Raw genomic sequence first — 14,473 nt, 5'->3', positions numbered from 1 at the left:
CCAGTTAGCTCCATACTGATATCTACAACTCCACTCCCACCACCAATTATTTCTCAAGCCACTTCTACTTCTACCCCAATCACTACCACTTCACTTACCTCTCCGATAATATTCAACGTATCTGATACAGGGGCTAATATTGAGACCAGAATCCCTATTACAGCCAAACCTCTTTCACCCTCACCCTCCAGTGATTCTGCTCCTACTCTTGGTGGTGATAATTTTGAGTTTGACTCAACATACTATAGTCCTTAAAAAATTCCCTCTAATGATGATCATGAAGATTCTATTCCAAAGCAACAACCGAAGGGTATTCATGATAAGCTTGATCAACTGATTACTTCTTCAACAAAAACTAATGATGTGGTTATGAAGGCTTTTTTGGACATAACGCTTGAGCAGTACACGAATTCTATTGATAAATCCACCAAAGCGGTTGATGACTCCACGTCTCTCTGCAAGAAAACCACAACTAATGTGGAGGAGCTTATTCACGATTCTAGGGTCTTTCTTGATTCCCTAAAGGGTCATGCTGATACGAATGTAGCTAAGGTGGTTGCAGCGGTTGATTCCCTTTTACAATCTCTTCAAGCTGAGACAGCCAAATTTGATTCCATTAGGTCTGACATTCAAACCGAGAACCATTCTCTCATTACCTCGGTTAATTCTCATTTAGAGAAGCTTCAAGCTGGCTTGGCTATGGAACACAAGTTCATGGATGATCTGGCTCGCAAAAATACTCAGATTAAAGTTCAGCAAGTTCAGCTTTCTCAGGCGGCAAAGGAAATTGTTTCCTTAAAAATAGAGTGTGCAGTTCTAAAAAGTTGTGCCTCTGATGTTCTTAATCTTTCGAGTAGTGTTATTCATGGTCGTGATTTAGTTCTTACTCTCACAATCAGGAATCATTTGACATCCAAACTTCTTCCGACCATTGAAATTCTTAGCCAAATGAAGGGTGTTACAGAGCTGATCGTCACTATGGTGTTGTGAAAATTGTGAAGACTCTTCCTATCCCACCCAAAGTTGTGGTCAAAACAGAACCGAAGGGTAATGAAGCTTTAGGTTCTAATGTTCAAGAAAAGAAGAAGGGTATATCTGGTGAAAGTGATGAAGATAATGAAATGATAGCCGAAGTCTTGAACCGAAAGCTAAGAAATAAAGAGTTAGATGATAATCTTCAGATCACTAGAGAGACAGAAGAGAGACAAAGAAATATGAAGGAAGAGCATGATGCTCTTGTTTGCAAGAAGGCTTTGTTTCCTCCCTGGACTAGGGATGGACTGATCAAAGAAGCAATTGAGTTTCCAAGCATGTATTGGCCGGAATCTCTTGTCCCTTTTGATTGTGACAACATGAGGGACTCTCAGTTCGATATGCCTATAACCAAAAAGGCATTTGTATTTCATTGTTTTGATTCAATAGTTGAAGTTCCCTCTCCTCATCCTCAGGTTGATCGTGATCTTATTGACTACTATCTCAATTTCGGTCAACCTCAATATCTAACGTGGAGTGCTCAGAAGATAACCACTATCAAGGTGATGAAACCCTCACATGTTGGAAAATTTTCAATATTCAGTTTCGGGCAACTCGGTCCATACAATTTCTTTGGCAGATCTTCCTAACCTAAATCCTCACGATTGGATTTTACTGTTTAATATTTTGCTCACAAATTTGAAGGAGTATGAGCCGATCCTTGGTTATCTTAAGAGGATGTTGGCTTCTTATATTCTTGAAGTTGCAAAAATGGATCAAGAGGTGGCTCATGTTATGAGGAAGAGACCGGCAGTGAAGCCTACTGGAAAGCCTGAAGATGTTAACAAAATGAAGCTGGGTCAAATTGACTCTACTAATATTACTGTGATGTTCGCGAGAGCCGAAGGTGAAAGGTTTTTGTTCGCTCTTGTTGACAAACATTTGTTCTCTACAGACTGCTTGGATCATATTCTTGATATTATTCACTGGTGTAAGCAGAACAGAGAGTCAGACAAGAAGAATTTCATAGACATGCTTCAGTGGTACATTACTTTTCATCAAACTCTTTTGGCCATAATACCGAACGTGTTCAAGACTGTCAAGAAATCTTCTGTTGCTCAACCAAACTAAGCTCTTGCCTTAATTGATGCAAAGGGGGAGATTGTTGAGTATTAAAGTTGCGTCATTGGGCTTAATGTTTGGTTTATTTTGTATATTCGGTTTGGTCCTGTCCAACCATGATTATTTTATTAGGGTTTAGTATTTAAGGTGCATGCATGCATCCTTAGAAATACACGCTTTTGATAATTATTCTCATTGATTGTACTGAAACCCTAGCTCGCCTCTACAGCGGAAGTTCTTGATCGAGCTCTGTTGAGGCGTGACTACTTTGAATCATTAAGCAATATTTTTTTCTTGTTTGTTTGTTAATTTGTTTTATTGATTAACCTGTTGAATATCTAATCGATCTGAGAGTTTCTAAACTCATCAGGCAATTAAGATTGATATCACAAGTTACAATGTCAATAATAAAAGTAATATTTATGGGATAGAAAGATTAATTGAGAATGCATAAATAATTGATGAACTAGAAAAAAAATCTTAGTCCACAGGTTTTTTCAACACTTATATTTATTTTTTACCACATTCATCCAACTATATCTGACTCAATAGCATTTTGTTATGATCTTATGATGCAGCCTGCTAATTCTGATTCATTCATGATTGTTTCTTCATATATTGGTTCCCGAGAGACCAAAGTTCTCAAGGTTGTACTTTATAAATTATAATTATCAAATATTTTGTTTTAATGTATAACTACTAAATAAAAATTTTATGGGATTCTTTTTCACATACATGTGAAAATTTAACACTGTGTGCTAGGGATAACTCAACTGCAACAAGTCCTACAAAGTTGATTTTAGCATGAGGCAAGACTGCCATGAAGGGGTATGTAGATGTGTTTTAGACATAGCACAAGTTTGCTACAGTGTTCATGAGTGCTCCAGGAATAAGATTCAAGTATTAGATTCAACCCACACTCATTTGAATCACTTCATGGATTTTATCACGAGTGATTGTGAGATGATAATATTTTATATTCTTGAAACCAAGACGTGTGAGTTGTAGTTGCAAGTCGGTTGCACATTGACATATGTAAACACACCAGTAACTTGGTGTTATAAAACATATCGTTGTGTGTGATTTGATGAGTAATTAATTACAAGCAAGCATTTGAGTTGAAGTTGATTCGTTCCTTTTACCCCATGTGGATAAAAGCGATAGCTGTGGGCCCCTCGGTGATTTAGTGATGACACCCCAAAGTGCTTGGCCAAGCCTGGACTAATTTGATTTGTTCAATTAGTCGGTCTTCATAAATCGAAAATCAAGAAACAACAAATGGACAGAGAGAATGATTATAATCCATGTCTCAATTCATATCATATCTAGAATGGAGGAATATATGATCCCTTATCTAATGGACACGTCATTGACTAGGTCATAGTTTGACAACGGATTTTAAGAGATATGATTGCTAGTCGGGTTGGAGTCATGCTTGCAATGATAATTATTAGACTTATCCAAGTGGGAGACTATTGGATTAGGTGTCTAAGTGCATAACTATTATTGGTATGTACTTGACCTGAGAGTAGCATGGTCCATTTGGGTTGCATATCACCATGACAATTTGATAGGACAGACTTTTGAGAAACGGTTATTAATGATTTTTTAATATATTGTAAGTTCTAATATATATTAATATGAAATCATATTATTTAATTTGTATTGATCAAGAATTAATTTGGAATTAATTATGTGATAAAAAATAATCTAATTAAATATAATGGGTTGATTGGTAAATCCTTCATTCTTATGGTGTGGGCCAATGATCCACGATTCCTTAGGTTATGCTAAACCCATGTGATAACCCATGGATGATCCATGGAGGTTTAAACCTATGGATCCTAAGGAATATGGAAGGTCATGGCCATTAAGGTTTACATGGTGTAATCCTAATCTTTTCACACTATATAAGAAGCCCTCTAGCATCCAAAATGGTGCACTAGTATTCTTGGAGAATCATTGAGCTGATTTGGTGTTAATATATTCTCTCAAAAGTCATACTTTGTCCAAAGGTGTGTTGTGATTCCATTTTAGGCATTCATACTATTGGTGCTAAGTTCTTAAAGGTCCAAAGTTTCCAACTACAACAAAAGGTATGTCATCTAACTAGAATTTTGTAGTAAAGATACTCCATTGTATGCTAGTTAGGATGATGCTTTGGAAAACAAAGTTTGCATGTATATTAGAGAAAACATAGATCAAAAGCATCTAGGGTTGCATGTACACCATAGGAGGGTTAAAATGCTCAAAACCCTTCATAGCAGATATGGATATGTCTGCTTAATCAAGCATAAGTCAGAAACCTTTGAAAAGTTAAAAGAGTTTAAACAAGAAGTGGATAATCAGCTGAGCAAGAAGATAAAGATGCTCCGATCCAATCGAGGTGGTGAGTATCTTAGTATCGAGTTCCACGACTATCTTAAGGAATGTGGAATGGTTTCACAATTGATGCCACCTAGGATACCACAACTTAATGGCATGGATGAGAGGCGCAATCGAATCTTGCTGGATATGATTCGTTCCATGATGAGTTGAGCTCCGTTACCTATCTCATTGTGGTATGCCTTAGAGGAGGTTAAGTCCTAGCAGGAGGTCATGTCCTGGATTAGGAAGCGTTTTGCTATGAAGGACCTCGGGGAAGCTGCTTACATTCTAGGGACATGGATATTGAGAAATAAGAGTAAGAGACTAACAGGACTTAGTCAAAGTACCTACTTGGACAAGGTGTTGAAACATTTCAGCATGGAGAATTCCAAGAAAGGTGAATTGCCCATTATGAGCAATACCAAACTGAGTAAGTTTCAGAGTCTGAGTACAAATGTCGAGATAGCATAGATGAGTCGAGTACCATATGCTTCCGCAGTTGGCTCGATCATGTATGCTATGACATGTACTTGCCCTGATGTGGCTTTTTCTTTGAGCTTGGTCAGCAGATTTTGAAGGAATCCTGGTAGAGCTCACTGGACTGTGGTAAAGGACATTCTTAAGTACCTGCGGAGGATTAAGGATTGGGTCCTTACCCTCGGTGGGAGTGATTACTTGAGAGTGATAGGGTATAGTGATGCCAACTTTTAGACCGACAAAGATAATTTCTGCTCTCAGTCGGACTGGGTATTTACCCTAAATGAAGGAGCAGTAACATGGAAAAGTTCCAAACAGAAGATTGTAACTGATTCAACGTGCGAAGCATAGTACTTAGCAGTAAGCAAAGCATCGAAGGAGGCGATATGGATAAAGAAGTTCATTAGAGACCTTGGAGTTGTATCAGCTGTAAAGGAGCCTATAGAGATTTTTTGTGATAGTGAGAGTACGGTTGCCTTAACTAAGAACCAAGGGATCATCGTAGATCCAAGAAAATCGACATAAAATATCACTTCATAAGACATCGGATAGAAGAAGGACTCCTCATAGTAAACAGGGTGTCGTCAGAGGAGAACCCAGCAGATCCCCTTACAAAGGGACTGAGTAGGGTTAAGCACTTGCCACATGCTAGGAGCATTGGGCTGAATTATATTTTGTTAGTTTTAATGATTAAATAACTATTTAGAAACTTGTAATAGATAAAATGTAATTGACATTTGATGATTGAATAAAAGGAGCTTTATTTATGAGTAAAGTTACTATCTTGTGTCAATCGTTTGCTATTGTTTCATTTTGCATGTTTTAACTTCCAGAATAATAAGATTATCCAAACCATCCACGGTCGATCATACTTTGGAAGTAGGTATTGATAAAGATTGTCATGAATTGGCTTGTAGAGTGTTTAGACATAGCAAAATTTTGCTACAACATTCATGAGTGCTCCTAAAATAAGATTTAAGTATTGGATTAAACCCAAGCTCACATGAATCACTTCATGGAATTTATCACGAGTGATTGTGAGAAGATAATATTGTATAGTCTTTAAACCAAGATATATGAGTTGTTGATTACGAATTGGTTGTGCATTGATAGTACAAAAACGCATCAGTAACTTGATGTTATAAAACGTGTTGTTGTGTATTGTTTAACGAGTAATTAGTACAAGCATATAAGTCGAAGTTTATCTGTCCCCTTTATCCTAAGATGATTAAAAGAGATATCTTGGGCCCCTCGATTATTTTGTTTTGACTTATGTGTCAATCGCGGTCAGGACTCAATTGATGTGTTCAATTAAGTTCCATGTCAAACAAATCGGAAAACAAATTGTTGGACAATAAGTATGACTATGTTCCATGTATTTGTCCGCATGATATCTTAAAGAATAGAAGGTTATATGATACCTTATCTAAAGGACGTGTCAGAATTCGACAACGGCTTTTGAGAGCTATGATTTCTAATCAGATTTTGAAGTTGCATTGGCAGTTATAGTTATTAGACTTATCCAAGTGGGAGACTGTTGGATTAAGTGTCTAACCTATAAATATAATTTGTATGTACTTGAACCGATAGTAGCATGGTCCATTTTGGGTTGCATTCACCAGAACAAATTGATAGTATGGATATTTGAGAAAGAGGTTATTTGTGATTTATTAATATATTATAAGTATAATATATTAATTGAGAAATCATATTATTTAACTAGTATTTATCAATAATTAATTTGGAATTAATTTAGTGATCAAAAGAAATTGATTAAATTAACGGGGATTGATTATGTAAACCAGTGATACATAAGGTTTGGGCTAATGATCCATGATTGATTTTTGGTGGACTAAGCTTATGAGATAGTCCGGGAAGTATTAGTCCAAATCAATTGTTGAATCATAAGCCTAAGTGTGAGAATTAGGGTTTACAAGTGACTCTTGGAATTTGCAATGACCCATTTTTTCAAAGAAAATTTTCATTTTTGAATAATCAAACACATTGCTATAATTTAAGGAATCCAATTCTAATTGTTTTAAAAACAAAAGTCAAATACAAATTTTATTCCAAACATCAGAGTGTCCCATAAAAATGCCTAAGAGAGTGCACGTCGCGCCATCAAGCTTTTCCCTTGACCTTGGGCTCCGATGTACCTGAAACAAATCCACAAACTGTAAGCTAACGCTTAGTAAGTTCCCCAGAGCATACCCCACACACACATAAGCCACATAACACATATCATATCAGCCAAAAAAGCTTCCTCTACCACATATCACATATCATCTTAGCTACACAACTATGTCTACCATATATGTGACATCCCCATTTTCACGGCCAGAAAAGACCGCTTTTGTTTATGCTTTATAAAAACCAGAGTATCTCTTTCAATAAAAACGTTGCGGAATTTGTTCCTAGAAAAACATGATAATTTCATTATCAGAGCATTTCCGAAGAAGTGTATTTTTATTCCTTTTGAAACATTTGAGATGTCATCGTCAATACAGAAACATAAGCATAAACATAACTTACATTCATTTATACTAGTAATCTATATCTCCTTAATCTCTCAGTGTAATGTAACTTCACATCGTCACCTATGATACAAGTAAACTGAGTGGGTCAGGTTAGGAAACGTGGTGAGTACTTAGGGTTTTCAAACCACAATAATATAATTATTATGCTTAATCATCAAACAATTAACCCAATTACCCATCCCTATTATCTTCTTTATTACTAAGTACCTTACCTAAGGATTTATCCTCAGGGTCGTCTCCTACATCATATTTACCTCTCATCTCCTTACATCGCATTTCCTTATATGTTTGTTCCTAAGGATCATCTCCTACATCGCATATATAGTATTGATTCAGGGATTACTCCCTCAATACGTTCCCAACAAGGGTTAGGGTATCATCGCATGAATACGTAGTTACAACATCGCTTGGACTCATAATTCATAGTAAGGGGTCATAGTATCATCGCATAAATAGATAGTTACAACATCGCCTGAACTCGTAATTCATCACCTACAGGTTATGAGCCTACTGGTGTTTCCACGGGGTTGTCTATAATAGTTTGTGGTCGCCATCTATACTCTGGTAGATGACTACATCTCCAAATTGTCGGACAAGGTTATGGTATCTTTCATCCTACATCACCGATTCATCATCACCTATATATCCTCACCTAATTATCATTACCTATCTCTCATCATTTTATTTCACTACACATCAACTATTTCCTCTACCCATGTTTTATCCCAACAAATTTGTAGATATAAAATAAATATATAGTTTAAATCATTTAAAACATTTATAAAATCATTCATCCAACATAGACATCAAGTATCTAGATAATATGCACACATGACACATAATTTATATAAAATACTTCATATCTATGAGTAAGATGAAAGTAACTATGTACTCACTTGTTAAAGTGATGATTCCAAACTCGGACAACGTTTTGCTTCTTAACCATATAATTTCCTTCGACGAAACCTAGTATTATTATCACTAGATTTTAGTCTAATATTTACCGTGACTAATTATTAGTCTTAGCGTTATTATTATTATTATTATTATTATTATTATTATTATTATTATTATTATTATAAGCGTTTAAATAATATTTTCCAACCACTATGTACAGACAAGGGCCAAACGTAAAACACCGGCGGGCAGGACCATTTTGGCATATAGCACTTCTAAAATCCAACAACCCTATGTAACCCTTTAAACCAGATTCCCCGTACTACGATTGGTTAAAAAGATATTATAATGACACTTATATAACTCATAATAATAATTCAAATAATTATTATAAGGTCCTAATAACATTACTATATTTTAAATATAAGTTATATTAGAAATAGTGTAGCCGTAGTTCACTTACAGCGGGTTTTTTATTATAAAAAAAGGGCTTTGCTGGAGCAGTGTTTCTAAGCCGAAAGCTCTTCTTCTTGGAATGGCCCAAAGTGAAGCCTAAAACTCACAAGGCCCATATCTGATGAGTATGATGGGCGTACTCCTATGTACGCTAAGCGTACAAGCTAAATCGTGCGTACATTGGACCTACCCGCATGTACGCTCAGTGTACTCCCCTGTTAAGTCGCTTTCAAGGACCAATTATGCTAACAACTTCAAGTACTATAACTTCCTCATCCTAAGTCCGTTTTCAACGGACCTTATATCCATAGAAAGGTGGCGGGAAACCCTATGCTCTTAGCCACACTTCCAAGTCTAAAAAATTCCAAATAAGAAATCATTTCCCACAAAAGCCCGAATTGCCACTTTACTGAAATACTCCTTGGCTCCAAAACACGAGTCGAACACCCATATCACTTCTGATACATCACCCGTACCAAATGGGCCTAGATCTTACCTTCTCAAAATCCATACTTGTGACATCCCCAATTTCACGGCCAGAAAAAACCGATTTGTTTATGCTTTGTTTTATAAAATCAGAGTAAATCTTTTTGATTAAAAGAGTTTCGGAGTTTGTTCCCAAAACAAAATATGATAAAATTTATCAAAACGTTTCTCAAAGAGAATGTATTTTCATTAAATAATAAAACCTCGGGATGTCATGTTCCGATACATACCAAAAGCATAAACAGTATAAAATAGACCTTAAAACAGTTATTTGTAACTACTAATCTATAATCCAAAATCTCTCGTCAAGTCCACCAATTTATACTCTTGTGCCATTACCTGGAATGCAAAGAAAACTGAGTGGGTCAGGCTTGGGAGCCTGGTGAGTATATAGGGTTTTCAACCCACAATAATACATTTATTATATTCAATTATACCAAATACTCATTCCCATTATCTCCTTTATTTCTTACGGATTTACCCTAAGAATCAACTATCCTTTATCCATTTATTCCTAAGGATTGACCTAAGGAATTGACACAAAGTCCACCACTGCCAAGGTCTACAAATTACGACTGGTAAACACTTAGTTCAACATACTTAACAAACACCTAGTTATAACACTCCTAGTGAACAATTCATTCAAAACATCTGGTGAATACTTAGTTCTAAAACACTTAGGGAACACACTCAGTTCAACAACACCAAGTGAACACATCTAGTTCAAAAATACATAATGAACACATTGAATCCAAAAATACCAAGTGAACACATAGAGTTCGAAATACCTAATGAACACATTGAGTTCAAACACCAAGTGAACACATAGAGTTCAAAAATACCTAATGAACACATTAAGTTCAAACACCAAGTGAACACATAGAGTTCAAAAATACCTAATGAACACATTGAGTTCAAAAATACTTATTATTTCGTCTTACATCAACTATTTCATCTACCCATGTTCTACCCAACATATTTGTAGATGCAAACACATATACAATTTAAATCATTCAAAACATTATTTCAACATCTATCTCAAGTAAACAAACAATGTATAAACATGTAGCACGTACTTCATATTTATATGGTAGAAGAAAGTGAATATACATTCACACATATAACAACAAAATATACACATAACACGTATTTCGTATAAAATACTTCGTATTTATGCATTAGAAGAAAGTAACCATACACTCACTTGGTTAGATGATGCTCGAACAGCACTACATCTCTAAGAGTAGTATTCTTCGGTAAAACCGGGATCACTTCGCACACCGGGCTTCTAGCGGGCAGAGCTTCAGCTCGGAAACTCCTTTCTGTTGGATTAATGTCTAAGTCCATAACTATAATTGGTAAGACTTGACCCGACCCGGCATGGTCCATTTGGGTTGCATGGCATCATGCACTTGGATAGACTAAAATGAGAGAAATAACACTTAAGGTTTGTTAATATATTATAAGTTCTAATATATTAATAAGGTTATTTAATTAGTATTGATTAAGAATTAATTTGGAATTAATTAAGTGATCAAAAGAAGACTAATTAAATATATGGGTTGATTGTGTAAATCATTCATTCTTATATGTGTGGGCTTGTGATCCAAGATTCCTTATGTTGGACTAAGTCCATGGGGTGACCCATGGATACTCCATGGAGGTTAAAATCCATGGAGCATAAGGAATGGGTAAAGTCATGAGTTACATGGTGTAACCCTAATAGCCACCATATAAAAGAAACCCATGGCTCAAGAAATCGTGACTAACACTATGTGTATGTATGAGGGCTACACGATTTCATGAAGTGTTCTAATTTCTCTCTAAGTTATTCCAAGTGCTTATGGTGTTGTGTGAACCATTTGAGGTGTCACACTTGGGGCACTAAGCACTCAAGCTTCATGAAGACAAGCACTATCAAAGAGGTATGTATTCTATCTTGTTATATCCATTATTTTGTATGCTAGATTAGGATAATACCTTGGATGTTCATATTTGCATGTATAATAGAGAAAACATAGATCCAAGGTATTTAGGGTTGCATGTACACTTAGGAGTGTTAAAATGCTCATAACCCAACACTTTCTTCTCGGGATATTCGGGCTTCGCGACTTGCTTCGGTTCTCGGGATTGATACCGGGGCTTCAGGGTACTTCTTTGCACGTAAATCGAGGTAATATGGGTGAGAGATGAGAGAATGAGCAACCAAACTTGGCTGGCGCTTCAAATCTATTTATAGGGCAAAAGTGGCCCTTGCCACGTCGTGGGCTTGGTCGTCACTGTATGCGTCATCTCAAGTTGCATCAGGGGGACTCCCGGAGGTGTCAGAAGACCTGCCACATCGTGGCACTGCTTTCCACGTCGTGGTCTCTGACACAACTTTGGGGTTCGCGCCCTGAACTTCATAAATTCATAACTTTCGCATACGAACTCCGTTTTCGATGTCCTTTTCCGTATTGGATAGATCCGAGGCTATGATTAATGGCTTTTGATTTCCTTCTTTCAGAAAGGCATACTCCAGATGGTTAGGTAACGTTTTAAGCTCTGTTTGGTTGTTCTTAGTGACGGACTCGCCGAGTGCAGGTGTGGTACTCGGCGAATTTGCAGCTGCATTCACGACTTCTGTCTTCTCTTCAGATGTACTTGGTGAATAGATCGGCTCTACTCGGTGAGTAGGGCTGTCAGATTGCTTCATTATTTCTTCATACTCCGCTTCTTCCAACAGTCTTTCAATCTCTAATAAATCCTTTTCTGGATCAAATGCTTCATCTAAAGCTGCAAACTTGCTGGAATTTTCAGGTATGTCTTCTTCCAATAGTTCGTCGAGCATGTCGATTGAGAATGCCGTTCGTCGAGAATGTCGATTGAGAACACCGTGTCATCACTGCTCCTAGGGTATTTCATAGCTTGGTCTACCCCGAATGTTACTGAATCGTCCCCGACCCGCAAGGTGAGATTAGAATCTGTCATGTCTACGATAGCGCTAGCTGTGTTGAGGAAAGGCCTTCCAAGGATAATTGGTACTTGCGGATCCGCCTCCATGTCTAGAATGATGAAATCAGCCGGAAAGACAAATTTGTCCACTTTCACTAGCAAATCTTCACATATGCCTCTTGGGAAGGTGACTGTCTTGTTTGCCAAATGAATGGCCATGCGAATTGGCCTTGGCTCCGGGAGGTCTAGCTTCTTAAAGAATGAGTATGGCATAAGATTCACACTTTCTCCAGAATCAGCTAAGGCATGAATTGCATCCAAGTTGCCAAATTGGCAAGGTAAAGTTAAGCTCCCCGGATCACCCTTCTTCTTTGGTAGCTTGTTTAGCATTGCGGCGGAGCAGTTCTCATTAAGCACTACCTTCTGCACTTCCTCCATCTTTCTTCTATTGGTGAGGAGTTCCTTAAGGAACTTTGCATACTTGGGCATTTGCATGACGGCTTCAATGAAAGGAATGTTGATTTGAAGAGTTTTAATGTGGTCTAGAAACTTCTGATATTCCTCTTCCTGCTTCTATTTCTTGGCTCGGGCTGGGTATCGCATTGGAGGCTGGTAAGGCTTTACAGGAGACTGTTCACTCGTTTTTGATGGGGTACTCGCCGAGTCCATCGGTCCTACTCGGCGAGTAGGACTCTCAGATTGTGATTCTTGGTTTTCTGCTTGTTCTTCCGCTCCTTCCTTCTGTGAGTCCCTGGTTGCTTCAGTTCGAATGGGGGTCAGGGGAGTGATGATCTTCCCACTTCTTGTTGTGACAATGTTTATTTGCGCGCCTCGTGGGTTGTTTTCGGTTTTGCTAGGAAGTTCACCCGGTGACCTTTGGTTAAGTTGTTGAGCAAGTTGCCCAAGCTGCGTTTCTATATTGTGGATGGATGCTTGCTGGTTCCTGAGCATGGTTTTTGTTTCTTAGATAGCAGCATCATGGTCACTATGTCTTTTTTCGGAAGCAGCCACAAATTTAGTAAGCATATCTTCCAAGCTTGGCTTCCTTTCTTGCACCGGCTCCTCCTTTTGATAAAATCCTCTCCCTTTTTGTCTATACTTCTCCTCCATGGCCTTCTTGTACTCTTCGTAAGGAATCCACTCTTTCTTTTGTTTGCGCCAGTCCTCATCATATCGGTCTCCGCTCGAATAACACGCTTGCACCTTCTTGTTGCCATTCTCATCCAAATCGCAATCTCTAGTGAGGTGAGGTCCATTGCAGTTTTCACAACCCACCCGAATAGCATGGATCATTTGATCCATTTTGTCCATTCTCCTATCCATGGTTTTTAGCATAGCCATGACCGCGGATAAGTCTTCAGTAGCAGCATAAGCGGCTCCCCTCGTGACATCATGCCTAGGGTTATGGTATTCTCTAGAGTGTTTAGAGAATTCTTCAATCAGTTCTTTAATCACCGGAGGTGGCTTCTTTGTAAGTGGGCCTTGCGAGTCTAGCAACTGTCGGGTTGTGACATTGACTCCATCATAGAAGATGGAAACTTCTTGCTGGCTGTTTAGATCATAGTGTGGGCAGTTTCTTAGCAGACTTTTGTACCTCTCCCATGCTTCATATAACGACTCTCCAGCTTGTTGTTCAAAGTTTGCAATGGCCTTCTTCATCTTGGCTATCTTGGAAGGTGGGCAAAAGTGATCAATGAATTCTTCCTTCATCTTGGCCCAAGTGGTAACTGATCCGGGGGGAAGTGACTTGAGCCAGTCTTTAGCAGCACCCTTGAAGGTTACCGGAAGCATACGAAGTAGATGAGTTTCGCGGGTTACATTTGGAATATTGAAGTAATCAGCTACATCATTGACTTCATCCAAATGTTTGTAGACATCTTCATGATCTTTCCCATAGAAAGGTATTTCTTTGAGTGAAGCTAGGATATGACCTTTTAGCTCGAAGGTAGCAGTCGCGGGAATTGCGGGTTGCACAAATCCCGGGCCATTGTCGTCGCGCATCCTCTTCTTCCATTCTCCCATGGGGATTTCATCAATGTTAGCCATTGTGAACGCTAACTCTTCCTCCGACTCGGTTTCTTGCTCGTACGTTGCCTCCTCTTCTTCCTCGGTCTCGTACCCAATATCTTCTTTAATTGGTTCCTCAATTATCAAAGAAGCGCTAGAAGCTCTTGATTTACTGCTCTTCTTTTTCCCAAAAACAGTCTTCAAGTTGGACAATGGTG

General features: G+C 37.9%; 1 non-coding gene across 1 annotated transcript; it reads left to right on the top strand.

The window, feature by feature from the left end:
• Nucleotides 1-13,803: 13,803 nt before the first annotated feature.
• Nucleotides 13,804-13,909, top strand: LOC144999233 (small nucleolar RNA R71). The gene has a single exon (XR_013660751.1). It is a non-coding gene; the product is annotated as a small nucleolar RNA R71 (small nucleolar RNA).
• The last annotated feature ends 564 nt before the right edge of the window (nucleotides 13,910-14,473 follow it).

The sequence above is a fragment of the Lactuca saligna genome, chromosome 5 (assembly GCF_052625555.1).
Source record: "Lactuca saligna cultivar CGN05327 chromosome 5, ASM5262555v1, whole genome shotgun sequence".
In the NCBI taxonomy this organism is placed as follows: domain Eukaryota; kingdom Viridiplantae; phylum Streptophyta; class Magnoliopsida; order Asterales; family Asteraceae; genus Lactuca; species Lactuca saligna.
The sequence above is the reverse complement of the archived record's forward strand: the minus strand, read 5'-3'. Positions and strand labels throughout refer to the sequence as shown.